General features: G+C 43.3%; 1 pseudogene; it reads left to right on the top strand.

Annotated features, from left to right (window-relative positions):
• The first annotated feature begins 3645 nt into the window (after nt 1–3645).
• Nucleotides 3646–5137, top strand: LOC144455457 (putative E3 ubiquitin-protein ligase TRIML1; annotated as a pseudogene).
• Nucleotides 5138–5981: the final 844 nt, after the last annotated feature.

Raw genomic sequence — 5981 nt, 5'->3', positions numbered from 1 at the left:
TCAGTTTTTTTTTTCAAAAATATGCTTACTGGACCTGTAATGCCCAGCCCTATGCTGGCTCTGATGAAAACTTGTCAGTTGATTAAAACCCAATCCTCTAGAAAAAAATGACCCAGCTCTTCACTATTGTTCACACATAAATAGTTAAACTAACAGACCAGTTGCATTCAGGAACAGTTTATGAAGCAATTGAAGTTAATTCTCCAATTCTGACACCTTCCTGAGACATCACCAGATGGGCTAATTATTCAGCACACAAACAGGCATTCCAGCTCTAGCTGTGTTAGCAGAAACAACAACAAACCCTTCCCCAGTACCCTCAAAGAGACACATGGCAACTGAACAAACGTCATCAGAGGGAAATTGAATTCCTCCTGGGAAACAAACTATGAACTTGATTTTTTAATGTTACCCACACCTATTAATAGAGTTTTGGGTGTATGTGTCAGTGTTTTCCTGTTGTGCAGATTTTTTATTTTTTTATTTTTTAACCTAGTAACAAGAATCTAATGATGTGATCAAAAAGGGCTTATTCTCTCTTTATTCCCACTGCTACCATCCTTGTAAAGCCCCCTATTATCACCTGCCTGGATCACCACAATAGTTATCTAAAGGGCCTGCCAGTGTCTGGTATCCAGACTCTCACCTCTGCAATCTGATGGGGTGCTTCAGTGCCTATGCTTGGACCCCAGTTTCTCCCTGGCCTCAAAATACTATCCCTGACAGTTTCCCTCCAGCCCAAGGACCCTGTCTCTGGCAATAACTCTTGAGTGGGCCCAGTGAAGCAAACTATCTCTCCTTGTTACAAGAACAAGCTGACCTTTGTAGAAGTTCCCTTGTATGAGGATCTAAGACTTCTCCAAAGGCCTCATGATAGAAAACACTAAACACAAAGAAGAAAGAACTATGGAGTTTGAATGCAGATTGAAGCATACTATTTGCTATTTTTTTTTCTTCTGTGGTGTTTTGTTTCCTCTTTCTGGTGGTTCCTCCTATTAGTTCTAATTCTTACAACATCACTAATGTGAAAATATGTGTAATGGGAATGTATATGTATAGCCTATATCAGATTGCACACCATCTTGGGGAGGGAGATGGGGAAGGAGGTGGAGAAAAATTTAAAACTCAAAAACTTGTGGAAGTGATTGTTGATAATTCAAAATAAGTTAATTTTTTAAAAAATTTCCCTTGTATGAACGGGACTATATCGTACCAGCAGAACTATCAAGTACTGATGCCCACAGTTACCATACACAATCCAGAGGTCAAGCTATAGACATCAACTCCCAAAGCTATCTTGTTTCAGATATAACAGACCAAAATTACGCCCCTTAGGAAACCCCCTCTCCCCATGGTTATCAGTAGTAAATAACATAGTTGTATGTTATCACCTAATTAGCATACTTGGCACATAATCCACTACTTTTTCTATATAAGCTTTAGCATTATTCCTGTTAAGTTGCAAGTTCCCTAAGGAGCTCTGCCCACCATGGCAGAATTCCTTAAGGACCTCGATCCACTGTATAGCATAAGAATAAATATTTGCCACCTTGACTCAAAGAATGCTTGAGTCTATTAATTCGTTCCAGACAACCCCGTCCTGTACTCTGGTCCTTGAGGAGTCTAAACCTCTCAGACCACAGCATTTTATGGTGCCCAATGTGGAGCCTGTCTGAAGTCTCAGGTGTTCTCTCAGTCAAGATAAGCCTTCCCTCCTCTTGCCCTGTAGTTGGGTCACCCCTCAAGCACCTAGGAAGGCTTGCAGGGGCTTTGGGTCGAGCCTGCAACAGGCTCTGGCAGATTTCCCTCTTGACAAGGGATACCTTGTTTGGGAACTTCTGTGGGTTATTTTCTCCGTCTCTTGGATGCTGGTTGAGGCAAGTAACTACAGGTACTTATTGGTTTCCCTTTATCTATAGGCTTATAGGCAAAAAGGATGGGCCAATCTCTCTCTACACCTCAAGATTCGCCCCTAGGTTATCTTTTACAGAACTGGAAAAAGCTTGGTCTCTAAGACCTTAAAAGGGAACATTTTGCCTGGCCTCTAAATGATCTGGAGGACCCCAAAAAAACTGTCTGATTTTTTGCAAGGGATTTCTCTCTGCACCTCGAGTTTCACCCCTAAACTGAAAGAAGACGAGTCAAATTCTTTTGAGGCAGGACCAGGGTCTTTTGCCCCTGAATTTGGGGGTTCCCAGCACCCCTAGACATCAACATACCCACCTCTAAGTATTGCTCCTCTATGAGGAATTCCCCTTAGTAAATCATTTCCTAAGCATCCCCCCAACCCAACTGAAAGTGTTTTTCTCATCAAATTTTTCTAGGTACTTTGTCTACATTTCTCTATTTCTCCTATTATTCTCTACTTTTTATTATCCTTTTCTGTAATGGTTTTAGTCAAGGAATTACCCTCCACCTCAATTCTGGATCAACTCTGCCTACAGTATTGCTCTTGGAAAATGGCTTATAGTTGAACAGTTTTCTAAGGATACCTTTGCTTCTTTTACAAATCACCATGAAATTTGTCAAACAGTGAGGGGGAGAAAGGGGGAGAAAAATTTTCAAATCAAAAGCATATGGAAGTGATTGTTGATAAATTAATAAAATTTTTTTAAAAAGAAATTTGTCAAACAAAACTCTCTGCTGAGATTTATCCATCAAGGAATTCTGCTTAAGGGTGGGATTCCACTGAGGATCCCATCCACTTAAATGCTAATTAACAAAGGTGCTAGCTATTTCAATTACTTCCTCTCCACTTAAGGATCCTTGTTGTGGTTGTTCAGTCCTTTGATGACTCCATTTGGGGTTTTCTTGGCAAACATGCTGGAGTAAATAGCCTTTTCCTTCTCCAGCTCTTTTTGCAGAGGAGAAAACTGAGGCAAACAGGGTTGGATGACTTGCCCAGGGTCAGACAGCTGCTAGGTATCTGAGGACAGATCTGAACCCAGGAAGAAGGGTCTTTCTGATTCCAAACCCAGCACTCTGTCCACTGAGCCACCTGGCTGCCTTCTTAATCCTAGGTCAACATTATTGCTGCTTACAAACTGCCCAAAACTATGTTGCTGTGAGGAAACATCTATTCCCGGACTCCCTAAATTCTGAATTGATATTAGTGATACTACAGCCTTGAGGTAACAGGGTACTGTTGCTCTCCTGATGTCAGGGATATCTACAGGGGCTACTGCCAGAGTGCAGTGGTAGAATAATGATGATGTACCAGGGTTAAACCTGTAATGGAGAAGGCTCAGTTCAATGATCCAAAACAATTCTGAAGGATTTATGATAATGCTTGGAAATGAGATGGGTGCTTGCTAAAAGATCCAATTAGGTGGGATAACTGGAAATCTTTGCAAATACTAAGAGGAAGTAAAGATGTTTTCTTCAAGAGATAGTGATGCTGAATTGCAGGATTAGGAGAAAGGTGAGAACTCAGATCTAGAGCAGAGCCTGGAAGCCCTCTCCAAAGCCACGAGTTCTCACTTTTTGGAGGTGGAGTAAAAGGAGGGGCTCAGCAGAGGAAGACACATAAACAGACCACTACAGCTCAGGACTAACATCTTTTGCTGCCAGAGCTCCAGAGAAAGAACTGGCATTCTCTGTCCTGAAAGGCATATATGAGAGGGAAGGAATCAGAGGCCTAGGAACATGGATGCAAGAGCCTTCATTGAAAACCTCAAGGCAGATCTCACTTGCTCCATCTGCCTGGGCTACTTCACTGACCCAGTGACTGTCAAATGTGGCCATAACTTTTGCACAGAGTGTCTTCTCCAGTGCAGGAAGAGAGCCAATGAAACCTTAACCTGCCCAGAATGCAGAGGAGTCATCCAAGACAGTGACTTGGTGCCCACCAGCAACCTGCAGAAATTCATCCATCATTAGCAAAATGATCAGACCTCATTTGCTGCATAGCATGGTGGGCCTGACTACCTGTGATCAACATGGGAAAAGGAGAAGTTCTTCTGTGAGGAAGACAAGACAGTCCTCTGTGATTCCTGTTTATTAGCCCCAGAGCACAATGATCACCAAGTGCTTCCCTTGGAAACAGCGCAAAGACAAGCTCCAGGAGACCTGCACTGTCTTACAGAAAAAAGAAGAGGAATTTAAAGCTATATTGGACAAAGCGAGAAGGAGAGAGATTAGCTGGAAGGAGGAGGCCGACACTTGGAAACAGTCCATTGTGTCTGAAAATGGGAAGCTGCACGAGTTCTTATGAGGTGAAGAATATCAATACTTGCAAACACTGGAGGAGAAATCCAGAGACAACCTGGTCCGACTGGAGGAGAGCAAGGCCAATGAGTGATTTTGGAAGTAGAGGGAGAATTTGGACCAGGTGCCCTTGGAAGTGCTCCAGGATATGAAGGGCACTTTGAAAAGGAGTGAGGAGTACCTACTTCAAGAACCAGAGCTTGCTTCCCTTGCCTGGACCACCTGCCCCATCACAGGCTTGAGAAAAGTGCTCAGGAATTTCCAGAGAGGGGGCAGCTAGGTGGCCCAGTGGATAGAGCACCAGCCCTGGATTCAGGAGGACCTGAGTTCAAATCTGACCTCAGACACATAACACTTACTAGCTGTGTGACTCTGGGCAAGTCACTTAACCCCATTGCCTAGCAAAAAAAAAAAAAAAAAAAAAGGAATTTCCAGAGGGATATAACTCTGGATCCTGGATCAGCCCATCCCCCTCTCATCCTAAAAGTGTCTGGTATGGAAGTGTCCATCAGCACCTGCCTGACCACAAAAGCAGATTTAATTCTCTTCTTGCTGTTTTGGGGGCCCAGACCTTCACCTCCAGCAAACACTATTGGGAAGTGGAGGTGGTAGATAAGCCAGAGTGGGAACTGGGCATCTGTAAAGATTCAGTCAGCAGAAAGGGGAAGTTCCATTCCTCCTCTGAGGATGTGAAGACCCTAGTGGGCTTCACATCTGGAAATTGTTTCCTCCTCTGGAATTCACATATGGGCTTTCAGCCAGGCTTGATTATGAAAAAGGACATATAGCATTTTATGAAGCCACAGAGAGATGCCTTATCCACAGTCTCTCAAACATAGCCTCTGAAGGGCCTCTTCATCCTCACTTCTCTCCTTGCCTTCCTAATAAAGAAAGTAGCCATGGGTCACTCATTATCTGCCCAGGGGAGTAATCAGGAGCCGGCTTTCAATGATGTTAATTACTAAGGGTGACTCTATGACAGGTAACTGAACATAACACTGCAAATGACTTTCTACTTATTTGAACTCATGTTGATCAATAAAGTGATGCGTGATTATTAGAACCAATGAGAATAAAGTCTATCTTGTTTATACTTACCATCAAAAGGAAAATTCATCACATCAGACCTTACCCCCAAAAGTAATAGACAACACGGGGCAAAAGAGGTTTGGACTAGGGAGGCCAAGTGCAAGCAAAGAGGAAATTAGGCTTTATGGGGAGGCATTCTGTTGCTTATTGTGTGACCTTGTACAAGTCACTTCTCTGTAAAATAAAATCATTGCACTAGAGCAGGGGTGGGGAACCTGAGGCCTCAAGGCCACATGTGGCCCTCTAGGTCCCAAAGTGCCACCCTTTGACCTAGTCTAAACTTCACAGAACAAATCCCCTTCATAAAAGGATTTGTTCTGTAAAACTTGGTCTCAGTCAAAAGGCCCCACCTGAGGACCACAAGTGGCCTGGAGGCTGCAGGTTCCTCGCCCCTGCAGTAGAGAATCTCTAAGGTCTTTTCTAGCACAACTTTTCTGGAGTCCATGATGCTCTTGTATCCCATTCTTACCTATTCAACCCATAAGTGATAATGTTCTCTGATTGGAAAGAAGTAGGGGAGAGGGGCTACCTGAGGATAGGAAAAAGAAAGTGTTGGGCGGCTGAATCCTGAAAAGCAATGGGTTCTTTATAGCATCTCCAGAGGGTTTCTTAACCTCTTCTGTGATTGGACCCCTTTGGCAGCTTGGTAAATACTATGGATCCCTTCCCTAAATAAAGTTTTAAAA

This window comes from Phascolarctos cinereus, unplaced genomic scaffold (genome assembly GCF_003287225.1).
Source record: "Phascolarctos cinereus isolate Bilbo 61053 unplaced genomic scaffold, phaCin_HiC Scaffold_9;HRSCAF=440, whole genome shotgun sequence".
Taxonomy (NCBI): domain Eukaryota; kingdom Metazoa; phylum Chordata; class Mammalia; order Diprotodontia; family Phascolarctidae; genus Phascolarctos; species Phascolarctos cinereus.
The sequence above is the reverse complement of the archived record's forward strand: the minus strand, read 5'-3'. Positions and strand labels throughout refer to the sequence as shown.